Source organism: Dendrobates tinctorius, unplaced genomic scaffold (genome assembly GCF_039654945.1).
Source record: "Dendrobates tinctorius isolate UK_male_01 unplaced genomic scaffold, ASM3965494v1 ptg000107l, whole genome shotgun sequence".
NCBI lineage: Eukaryota > Metazoa > Chordata > Amphibia > Anura > Dendrobatidae > Dendrobates > Dendrobates tinctorius.
Genome location: NW_027361775.1, coordinates 6037676 through 6051259, shown reverse-complemented (window position 1 = coordinate 6051259; position 13584 = coordinate 6037676). Strand labels below are relative to the sequence as shown.

The 13584-nt window shown below is 39.9% G+C and overlaps 1 protein-coding gene across 1 annotated transcript in view; it reads left to right on the top strand.

The window, feature by feature from the left end:
• MLIP (muscular LMNA interacting protein) overlaps positions 1 to 13584 on the top strand; it is a 422570-nt gene that overhangs the window by 331598 nt on the left and 77388 nt on the right. The window lies entirely within an intron of this gene.

Here is a 13584-nt window from a genome sequence, read left to right as displayed (position 1 = left end):
ATATACCACATATATACTACATGCATGCAACATACATAAATACTACATATATACTACATGTATGCAACATGCATACTACATATATACAACATATATACTACATGCATGCAACATACATACTACATATATACCACATATATACTACATGCATACTACATATATACCACATGCATGCAATATGCATACTACATATATACCACATATATACTACATGCATGCAACATACATATATACTACATATATACTACATGCAACAAACATACTACATATATACTACATGCATGCAGCATACATACATACTACATACATACCACATGCATGCAACATGCATACTACATATATACCACATATATACTACATGCATACTACATATATACCACATGCATGCAACATGCATACTACATAAATACCACATATATACTACATGCATGCAACATACATATATACTACATATGTACTACATGCAACATACATACTACATATATACTAAATGCATGCAACATACATACTACATATATACCACATGCATGCAACATGCATACTACATACACTCACTGGCCACTTTATTAGGTACACCTGTCCAACTGTGTGTTAAGACTTAATTTCTAATCAGCCAATCACATGGCGGCAACTCAGTGCATTTAGGCATGTAGACATGGTCAAGACAATCTCCTGCAGTTCAAACCGAGCATCAGTATGGGGAAGAAAGGTGATTTGAGTGCCTTTGAACGTGGCATGATTGTTGGTGCCAGAAGGGCTGGTCTGAGAATTTCAGAAACTGCTGATCTACTGGGATTTTCACGCACAACCATCTCTAGGGTTTACAGAGAATGGTCCGAAAAAGAAAAAAAATCCAGTGAGCGGCAGTTCTGTGGCCGGAAATGCCATGTTGATGCCAGAGGTCAGAGGAGAATGGGCAGACTGGTTCGAGCTGATAGAAAGGCAACAGTGACTCAAATTGCCACCCGTTACAACCAAGGTAGGCAGAAGAGCATCTCTGAACGCACAGTGCGTCGAACTTTGAGGCAGATGGGCTACAGCAGCAGAAGACCACACTGGGTACCACTCCTCTCAGCTAAGAACAGGAAACTGAGGCTAAAATTTGCACAAGCTCATCGAAATTGGACAGTAGAAGATTGGAAAAACGTTGCCTGGTCTGATGAGTCTCGATTTCTGCTGCGACATTCGGATGGTAGGGTCAGAATTTGGCGTAAACAACATGAAAGCATGGATCCATCCTGCCTTGTATCAACGGTTCAGGCTGGTGGTGGTGGTGTCATGGTGTGGGGAATTTTTTCTGGGCACTCTTTGGGCCCCTTGGTACCAATTGAGCATCGTTGCAACGCCACAGCCTACCTGAGTATTGTTGCTGACCATGTCCATCCCTTTATGACCACAATGTACCCAACATCTGATGGCTACTTTCAGCAGGATAATGCGCCATGTCATAAAGCTCGAATCATCTCAGATTGGTTTCTTGAACATGACAATGAGTTTACTGTACTCAAATGGCCTCCTCAGTCACCAGATCTCAATCCAATAGAGCATCTTTGGGATGTGGTGGAACGGGAGATTCGCATCAGGGATGTGCAGCCGACAAATCTGCGCCAACTGTGTGATGCCATCATGTCAATATGGTCCAAAATCTCTGAGGAATGCTTCCAGCACCTTGTTGAATCTCTGCCACGAAGAATTGAGGCAGTTCTGAAGGCAAAAGGGGGTCCAACCCCTTACTAGCATGGTGTACCTAATAAAGTGGCCAGTGAGTGTATATACTACATGCATGCAACATACATACTACATATATACCACATGCATGCAACATGCATGCTACATATATACAACATATATACTACATGCATGCAAAATACATACTACATATATACCACCTGCATGCAACATACATATATACAACATATATACTACATGTATGCAACATACATATATACTACATATATACTACATGCAACATGCATACTACATATATACTACATGCATGCAACATACATACTACATATGTACCACATATATACTACATGCATACTACATATATACCACATGCATGCAACATACATATATACTACATGCATGCAACATACATATATACTATATGCATACTACATATATACCACATATATACTACATGCATGCAACATATATATATATATATACTACATATATAATACATGCAACATACATACTACATATATACTACATGCATGCAACATACATACTACATATATACTACATGCATACTACATATATACCACATGCATGCAATATATATATATATATATATATATATATATAAATACAACATATATACAACATGCATGCAGCATGCATACTACATATATACCACATATATACTACATGCATGCAACATACATACATACATACAACATATATGCTACATGCATGCAACATGCATACTACATATATACCATATATACTACATGCATGCAACATACATATATACTACATGCAACATGCATACAACATATATACTACATGCATGCAACATACATACTACATATGTACCACATGCATGCAACATGTATACTACATATATACAACATATATACTACATGCAACATACATACTACATATATACTACATGCATGCAACATACATACATACTACATGCATACTACATGCATACTACATATATACCACATGCATGCAACATATATATACAACATATATACTACATGCATGCAACATGCATACTACATATATACCACATATATACTACACGCATGCAACATACATATATACTACATATATGCCACATGCAACATACATACTACATATACACTACATATATACTACATGCATGCAACATGCATACTACATATATACCACATGCATGCAACATACCTACATACTACATATATACCACATTTATACTACATGCATTCTACATATATACCACATGCATGCAACATACATATATACAACATATATACTACATGCATGCAACATACATATTTACAACATATATACTACATGCATGCAACATACATACTACATATATACCACATATATACTACATGCATGCAACATACATATATACTACATATATACCACATATATACTATATGCATGCAACATACATATATAATACATATATACTACATGCAACATACATAGTACATACATACTACATATATACCACATGCATGCAACATGCATACCACATATATACTACATGCATGCAACATACATGCATACTACATTTATACCACATGCATGCAACATGCATACTACATATATACTACATATATACTACATGCATGCAATATACATATATACTACATACAATACATTCATACAATACATACATATAGACATACAGTACATATAACATAGAGTACATACTCACCATCACTTGTCACTTTGATCCCCGAAGCCATTGTCATATGTGGAATATATATTACAATAACAAACCACCAATATACTTACCCCTGATCCGGAGAAGTCCACGAGTGTCCCACGACGATCTTGCGTGGAGAACAGCAGCATCAGCTGATGCTTCCATTCTCTACGGGCTCCAGGAAACCAGTGTCGGGAGGTAGGTATCCTTCCGCCCTGTATTCCTCCACCACTGAAAAAAAAAAAAGTCCCTAGTCTCATTTTATGGCATTGCTGTGTGAGAAATTTCCCACGCAGCTTTTGCCATAAAGTGAGACTAGGGAACTTTTACAGTGGTGGAGGAATACAGTGCGGAAGGATACCTACCTACCGACACTGGATTCCTGGAGCCCGTAGAGAACGGTAGCATCAGCTGATGCTGCTGTTCTCCACGCAAGATCGTCGTGGGACACTTGTGGACTTCTGCGGATCAGGGGTAAGTATATTGGTGGTTTGTTATTTTAATATTTATTCCACATATGACAATGGCTTCGGGGATCAAAGTGACAAGTGATGGTGAGTATGTACTCTATGTTATATGTACTGTATGTCCATATGTACAGTGGGGAAAAAAAGTATTTAGTCAGTCAGCAATAGTGCAAGTTCCACCACTTAAAAAGATGAGAGGCGTCTGTAATTTACATCATAGGTAGACCTCAACAAACTGAGAAAAAAAAATCCAGAAAATCACATTGTCTGTTTTTTTTCATTTTATTTGCATATTATGGTGGAAAATAAGTATTTGGTCAGAAACAAGCAATCAAGATTTCTGGCTCTCACAGACCTGTAACTTCTTCTTTAAGAGTCTCCTCTTTCCTCCACTCATTATCTGTAGTAATGGCACCTGTTTAAACTTGTTATCAGTACAAAAAGACACCTGTGCACACCCTCAAACAGTCTGACTCCAAACTCCACTATGGTGAAGACCAAAGAGCTGTCAAAGGACACCAGAAACAAAATTGTAGCCCTGCACCAGGCTGGGAAGACTGAATCTGCAATAGCCAACCAGCTTGGAGTGAAGAAATCAACTGTGGGAGCAATAATTAGAAAATGGAAGACATACAAGACCACTGATAATCTCCCTCGATCTGGTGCTCCACGCAAAATCCCACCCCGTGGGGTCAGAATGATCACAAGAACGGTGAGCAAAAATCCCAGAACCACGCGGGGGGACCTAGTGAATGAACTGCAGAGAGCTGGGACCAATGTAACAAGGCCTACCATAAGTAACACACTACGCCACCATGGACTCAGATCCTGCAGTGCCAGACGTGTCCCACTGCTTAAGCCTGTACATGTCCGGGCCCGTCTGAAGTTTGCTAGAGAGCATTTGGATGATCCAGAGGAGTTTTGGGAGAAGGTCCTATGGTCTGATGAAACCAAACTGGAACTGTTTGGTAGAAACACAACTTGTCGTGTTTGGAGGAAAAAGAATACTGAGTTGCATCCATCAAACACCATACCTACTGTAAAGCATGGTGGTGGAAACATCATGCTTTGGGGCTGTTTCTCTGCAAAGGGGCCAGGACGACTGATCCGGGTACATGAAAGAATGAATGGGGCCATGTATCGTGAGATTTTGAGTGCAATCCTCCTTCCATCATCAAGGGCATTGAAGATGAAACGTGGCTGGGTCTTTCAACATGACAATGATCCAAAGCACACCGCCAGGGCAACGAAGGAGTGGCTTCGTAAGAAGCATTTCAAGGTCCTGGAGTGGCCTAGCCAGTCTCCAGATCTCAACCCTATAGAAAACCTTTGGAGGGAGTTGAAAGTCCATGTTGCCAAGCGAAAAGCCAAAAACATCACTGCTCTAGAGGAGATCTGCATGGAGGAATGGGCCAACATACCAACAACAGTGTGTGGCAACCTTGTGAAGACTTACAGAAAACGTTTGACCTCTGTCATTGCCAGCAAAGGATATATCACAAAGTATTGAGATGAAATTTTGTTTCTGACCAAATACTTATTTTCCACCATATTATGCAAATAAAATGAAAAAAAAAACAGACAATGTGATTTTCTGGATTTTTTTTTCTCAGTTTGTCTCCCATAGTTGAGGTCTACCTATGATGTAAATTACAGACGTCTCTCATCTTTTTAAGTGGTGGAACTTGCACTATTGCTGACTGACTAAATACTTTTTTCCCCACTGTATGTATTGTATGCAGTATATATGTATGTTGCATGCATGTAGTATATATGTAGTATGCATGTTGCATGCATGTGGTATATATGTAGTATGTATGTATGTTGCATGCATGTAGTACTGTATATATGTAGTATGCATGTTGCATGTAGTATATATGTATGTTGCATGCATGTAGTATATATGTTGTGTATATGTAGTATGCATGTTGCATGCATGTAGTATATATGTTGTATATATGTATGTTGCATGCATGTAGTATATATGTGGTATATATGTAGTATGCATGTTGCATGCATGTGGTATATAAGTAGTATGTATGTTGCATGCATGTAGTGTATATGTAGTATGCATGTTGCATGCATGTGGAATATATGTAGTATGCATGTAGTATATATGTAGTATGTATATAGTATGTATGTTGCATGCATGTAATATATATGTAGTATGTATGTTGCATGTAGTATATATGTTGTATATATGTATGTTGCATGCATGTGGTATATATGTAGAATGTATGTAGTATATATGTAGTATATATGTAGTTTGCATGTTGCATGCATGTGGTATATATGTAGTATGTATGTTGCATGCATGTAGTATATATGCAGTTTGCATGTGGCATATATGTATGTTGCATGCATGTAGTATATATGTAGTATGCATGTTGCATGCATGTAGTATATATATGTTGCATGCATGTAGTATATATGTTGCATGCATGTAGTATATATGTGGTATATATATAGTATGCATGTATGTGGTATATATGTAGTATGTATATTGCATGCATGTAGTATATATGTAGTATGCATGTTGCATTGTGTAGATATGTATGTTGCATGCATGTAGTATATATGTAGTATGCATGTTGCATGCATGTAGTATATATGTAGTATGCATGTTGCATGCATGTAGTATATATGTTGTATGTATGTTGCATGTAGTATATATGTTGTATATATGTATGTTGCATGCATGTGGTATATATGTAGTATGCATGTAGTATATATGTGGTATATATGAAGTTTGCATGTTGCATGCATGTTGTATATATGTAGTATGTATGTATGTTGCATGCATGTAGTATATATGTAGTATGCATGTTGCATGTAGTATATATGTATGTTGCATGCATGTAGTATATATATGTAGTATGCATGTTGCATGCATGTAGTATATATGTTGTATGTATGTAGTATATATGTGGTATATATGTAGTATGCATGTTGCATGCATGTAGTATATATGTAGTATGTTGCATGCATGTAGTATATATGTAGTATGTATGTTGCATGTAGTATATATGTAGTATATATGTATGTTGCATGCATGTAGTATATATGTGGTATATATGTAGTATGCATGTAGTATATATGTAGTATGCATGTTGCATGTAGTATATATGTATGTTGCATGCATATATGTAGTATATATGTGGTATATATGTAGTATGCATGATGCATGTAGTATATATGTATGTTGCATGCATGTAGTATATATGTAGTATATATATGTAGTATGTATGTATGTATGTTGCATGCATGTTGTATGTATGTAGCATGTATGTAGTATGTATGTAGCATGTAGTATGTATTTTTTTTTTACATGCAACACATAGGCCGGATGATGGGACTACTACTGTCCCATCATTGGCTAATGTGTCAATCACCGTCATGGTAGCAGGCATCGCCCGATGGGACTTGTAGTCCCATCGGACAATGCCTGCACAGACCCCCGCAGCCTGCACAGACCCCCGGACAGTCGGCACAGACCACCGGCAGGCCGGCACAGCCCCCCGGCAGGCTGGTACAGACCCCTGCAGCTTGCACAGACCCCCGTACAGTCAGTACAGACCACCGGCAGGCTGGCACAGCCCCCCGGCAGGCCGGTACAGACCCCCGGCAGTCCGCTCAGAACCCCAGACAGTCGGTACAGACCATCGGCAGGCCGGCACAGCCCCCCGGCAGGCTGGTACAGACCCCCGGCAGTCCGCACAGAACCCCAGGCAGTCGGCACAGACCCCCGGGCAGTCGGCACAGACCCCCTGTAGGCCGGTACAGCCCCCCGGGCAGTCGGCACAGACCCCCCGGAAGGCCCGAACTGACGGCGCATCATGATGCGCACAGACCGCGCATCATGATGACGTCATTTCGGCAGCCAATCATAGCCACAGCAGTGGCTCTTTGCATTATGGGAACTTCCGATTCGGTATCCGATATTGAAAAAAAATTTCGGTACTCGGTATCGGAATTCCAATACAGCGAATATCGGCCGATACCCGATATTTGCAGTATCGGAATGCTCAACACTAGTAGCAGGCGAACATGGATCATACTAATTGTTGTGCCATTTGCCCTGAATACACTGTGTCCTCTTATGTGGTGTAAAAATACTATTTGGGCATATGGCAGGGCTGGGAAGAGGAGTGCCAAATGAATTCTGGAGTGCAATTTTGCCTGAACTAGATTGCGGATATCATGTCATATTTGTGGAGTCCCTGACATGCCAAAACAGCAGAAACCCCCATAAATGACCCCATTTTGGAAACTACACCTCTTGAGGAAGTCATCTAGGGGTATAGTGAACATTTTTAACCCTCTGGCAATTCACAGAATTGTATAACATTGGGCTAACTCAATGAAAAATTACCATTTTTTTTTCACAAAAATGTTGCTTTGCCCCCAGGTTTTTAATTTAAAAAAATTGTGCAATTTGTTAAGCAATTTCTCTTGAGTAGGCCTATACCCCATATTTGGTCAAAAATTACTGTTGAGTCACAGTGCAAAGCTCAGAAGGGAAGGAGTGCAGATTGTGCTGTAATGGTTTGAGAGTGCCATGTCATATTGGCAGAGCCCCTGAGGTGACAGAACACCCCCATAAATGGAACTCATTTTAAAAAGTAGACCTCTCAATTAATTTATCTAGCGATGCAGTGATCATATTGACACCAGAAGTGTGTCACAGAATTTTATGCTATTGGGCGGTTAAAAAAAATATTTTTGACACAAAAATTTTATTATAGCCCCAGATTTTACACTTTCACACTGAGAAATTGTTAAAACTCGCATCAAAATTTGTCATTTATGCTAAATGTGATAATATTTCATTTGTGGCTGTACAATACTGCTTAGGCCTGTTTCACACTTATGTTGTCGGCGGTCAGCTGCAATCCGCCAGAGGTGAAAAAGAACTGATCCGTCTCCGCACAGTGATGTACGGATGACAGCAGACCACGTTGCAGGACAGATCCGAAACGGAGTGATTTAAAGTGACCGCGGCCTTTACCATCGGCGGGATCTCGCATCGGCGGGATGTCACGGTTGTCATCATCTGTGGGATCTTGCCTCGCCGCGATCATCATCATCTGTGAGATCTCGCGGTCGTCATCATCGGTGGGATCTTGCCTTGCCGCGATCTCACGGTCGTAATCATCGGCGGGATCTCGCCTCGCCGTGATCTCGTGGTTGTCATCATCGGCGGGATCTCGCCTCGCCGCGATCTCACGGTCGTCATCATCTGTGGGATCTTGCGGTCATCATCATCAGCGGGATCTCGCCTCGCCGCGATCTTGCGGTCGTCATCATCTCTGGGATCTCGTGGTTGTCATCATCGGCGGGATCTCGCCTCGCCGCGATCGTCATTATCGGTGGGATCTCGGCCTCGCCACGATCGTCATCATCGGCGGGATGTCGCCTTGCCGCGATCGTCATCATCGGCTCGTCGCTGTCGTTAGTCGTGATCGTCTTCATCAGCGCCGCGAGATCGATGATCGGCCACCGAATTCCGGTGAGGAGAGAGAGAGAGTTCCCAAAACGGCATTTATGGGTTAAAATGCTTCCCGGAGTTAGGATTCCGGGCATGCGTGGTTCAAAATAGCGGACAGTCAAAGAAAAAAAACGTTGCAAGGTCCATCTCATCCGCCCGGGAGCCGCTAAAATCTTGGTGGATCCGTAAAAAAACGGGTGGGACGGACGACCGTCAGTCAAGATCCGCCATTAATGTAAGTCTATGGGGGAAAAAATGGATCCGCCCCTTTTTTGGCGGATCCTTTTTTTAAAAAATTGTCGGATTTTGACTGACGGCAAAAAACGGAAATGTGAAATAGGCCTTAGCCAAACAGCGAGATTTTGGAATGTCTATTTGACTCTTGAAGAACAAGTAATCACAGAATAATTTGTGGACTCAGTATACAGAGCTCCTAAGTGCTGAAAGAGCAGAATCTCCCCTCAAGTGACACACTTTTGAAAATTATTGGGAATGTATCTACAGGTATAGTGATGATTTTTTACTCCATGCGTACTTGCCAGAAATAAGCAGAAGTGAATATTGTTTAGTGAAAGTTGCTATTCTGCCACTGTAGTGCTTTTACATTGTAGTGCCCACACATTGTAGAGCTCTTACATTGTAAGAATAGTGTCGTGTAAAATAGAAAAAAATCCATATCATGGCTAATAATTTAGGTAGTGATAGGAGCATAACCATCATCACCAATGACCCCAGCTACCCAGGCAATAGAACTACAATTATTCTTTTGCTTGTTACAAGCATATTAGTGGGGATGAAGCGGAGGGCAATATGGGATAAATGCATGTTCAGACATTTTATTGGTGCAATCAGCACAGCCACCCAGGAGGTAATGGGGCCCTTTTCCACATACAAAGTAAGTGTAACTTCACATTATGATGAGCTCTTGGACTGGAAAGGGTCCATATACTGTTCCTGCACAAGGACCCTTTTCTGTCTGTGTCCGCCAGTGGATATATGGCAATTGTCTCAGTCATAGCAGGATAACATGACTAGCAGCAACACAGTAAGTTTGAGTCAGTGTTTTTCACACAGTGGTCTGCTTGAATACAAAGGACAAATAGAGATAGTCTTTGCATATTTTTTTAATTTTAAAAAACAGTAGGTCTCTCAGGGCATAGAGCTACTAATAAGGCAGTTGATTTCTACTGGGTTACCATAGTTTTTATGTCACTGCCCAGGAATCAAACGTGGTCTACGATTCTACTATCTACAGTATAGTTTCAAATGGTATGCACAAATACAGATCGTTTCAAGATAAACTGATGAATTACACTTGGTATGGGGTTTTAAATGTAATTTAATTCAATAGATGCCTAAAGCAGTCTAAACCTATTTTTCCATTAAAGATTATTAAAAATATATTATTGTAATGCTTGTTCAGAGGGATTTAAGATGTATTTTATTCAAATCAATTGTGAAAATATTGAATTTAATACATAAGTGTGTACAATTGATAGCAGAATGATAAGTACTGTGTAATACAGCACTTCTAAAGAATGAATTATTGTTTAGTAAATGGAAACATCTCGCAACCTTCGGGTGATTCAATTCTATTAAGTTTCCATCTAGTTACAGTAGGTGTTCCATTAAAACAGTTCATATATAATTACTTCAATATTGCTATATGAGGTTAATGAAAAGTTATCACCTAATCCTATTTTACAAAGAAAAGAGCTTAAAAAGAAAAGGCTGGGAAATTCTAAGTAGAATAACACAATAAATCTTCCTGATTGCCGTATTCAGAAATGTTCAGTATCTAAATTATGAACATCATAGTTTTATTAACATTCTTTAGAACTTTTTTGCCTTTGTTTTACTGTTACATTTTTTCCTTTAACATTTTTTAATAATTTATATTTGAGATACTTTTTTAACATCATTTTTATTTTCACTATGTTATGCAAAAAATGGAGATATAGTCAGTATTTTTAAAGGGAACCTAACAGCTAATACATGCTGTCAGATACATGGGCACCATGTATCAGAAACTGGCTGCATAGGTATTTTTAACACTACAACTTTTGAGAGACAAACATATGTTAGCATCCGTTGAGGACCAAGCCACATTGAAGAATAATTGGATAGGTGGGTGCCCAGTGGCTTGTCCCCTCCCTTTGCCCTTGACTTATAGGTCTCTCCCTGCATGCATGTAAAGGGAAAGACCTATCACTCAAAGAGAACAGGTGAGGAAAACTCCCCAGGGAGCCACCTGTCAAACTAGTTTCCTGTTCTGCTCAGAAACCTGGCAGCTATTAAACAATGTCTTTCTCTGAAACAGCATTTGAGAGATAAACATATGTGGCAGAAATCATGCAGCCGTTGTCTGATACATTCTGACTGTGGATTCCTTTGCCATATGTCCTAATCTCAAGAAAGTCCAGTAGATCCTTAGTACATTTGACTGGAAAAATAATTAAAGTTAAAGGGATTTTCTAGGAATTGCAAGACTAAGGACTCCTATTTCCTACTAGGCACATCAAACATGAAGCGGCATACATTGTAAATCAAAAGTCAATTTGTGTAATGCTTGGACATATACAGACCTTCAGATTGCTAACTCCAATTTCCAAGGCTCTCTGGTCTTCATAATTCAGGGACTTTCGGATTCTAGAACATAGCCACTTTGGTGGAACATACTATAATTGGACATGTGGAAAGAGATTGCATACTTGCACTCACCAACAGTACAAAGTTGCTAAAATAGCAGGAACAGTCCCAAAAACTGGTTGGAAAAAAGAAACAGTGCTTAGTAAAGTAATAACCAAAAATGGGTGTTTGGGGTATTCCCTTTTAGTTCTAGGGGCTTTAACAATTTTGTGATGTAACTGTTGGTAAAAGTAGAGAAGAAATGTGCCACAAAAAATGTATTTTCTGCTCTGCAGGAATAATTTAGGGATATTCACTGACAACCATAAGATTCTATACATGTTCACTCCAGACAAAAGGACATTCAATATATAGTTATTACATAATGACTTCACACAACATTACAGAACTTAGCTTTCACTATCTTCTGTAACAAGGGCAATAACAGAATAGAATCATATAGAAGTGTCACTAGATAAATTGAATCAGAGGACCTAGCATCAATTCATACAGAACATATGAATGTAAACATAAAATTACAACATGAAAGAAATGTTTTCCAAGGTAATTGGTTGGTTCCAAATGGGACTGCAGTATGCCAAACTATTGGGCCATTATTGTTTCAGTGCCTAGGTCCTTTGGAGAGTTCTCTGGTGCTGTTTTGAGTCAAAGCAACCCTCACAAGACAAATAGTCACTTTCTATTTTGTATAGATAAATGATAAATTTCATACAGAATGTATAAAAAAATTACAAAAAGAAATCAACCATTTGGCTACCAAAAATTATTAGGCACACCTGGGGAGATGGATCCTCCAAACCTCACATTAGGGAGGACACATGGACCCACGCACAGCATTGGCATATCAGGTGTTTAGAAGCACATGGTACAATGAGGACTTGTACATCTGGCTATGCTGGATGGCAGAGAAGCAGGAATTGCAGGACACTCTGGAAGCCACAGAACCAGGAGGGTAAATATAGAAAAATGGCAGGTCAGAAACAAGCAGATAATGCAAACGTACTTCAATATCAATTTAAGACGTTCACAGCAGTCATTGGGTTAAATAGTAGCACATTCAGGTAAGGCAAACAAGACTCTAATAACAGTTCAAGAGGCTTATGGCAAATTAATGAGTTAACCAGCAGTAAAGGGCCTGTCACGCTAAGCGATATAGCTAGCAATATCGCTATAACGTCACTGGTTTTGTGACGTTATAGTGATATTGTTAGCGATATCGCTATGTCTGATACTTACCTCCGACTGGCTCCCCCGCTGCTCATCGCTGATCGCGCGAGAACGTCCTGGACCATTTCTCGTCATCAGCTTCCTGCTTGGCTTCCTGTGGCGCCGAAGAGCAACGCGTGGACATGGGCAGAAGGGTGTCAGGATCGCCTCGTCTGACAGGTAAGTAGCGACCCCCGACCCCTGCTATGTCGCTGGTGAGATCTGCCTGTGTGGCAGCTCACTAGCGACCACTTAGCGACGCGCCAGCGATCCTGACCGCGTCATATCGCTGGTGCATCGCTAAGTGTGACAGTACCTTAATAGTCCAGAGTTTGCATAAGTCTGAATAGATAATGGAACCAAGGACTTGGATACAGATAGACAACTAACAAACATAT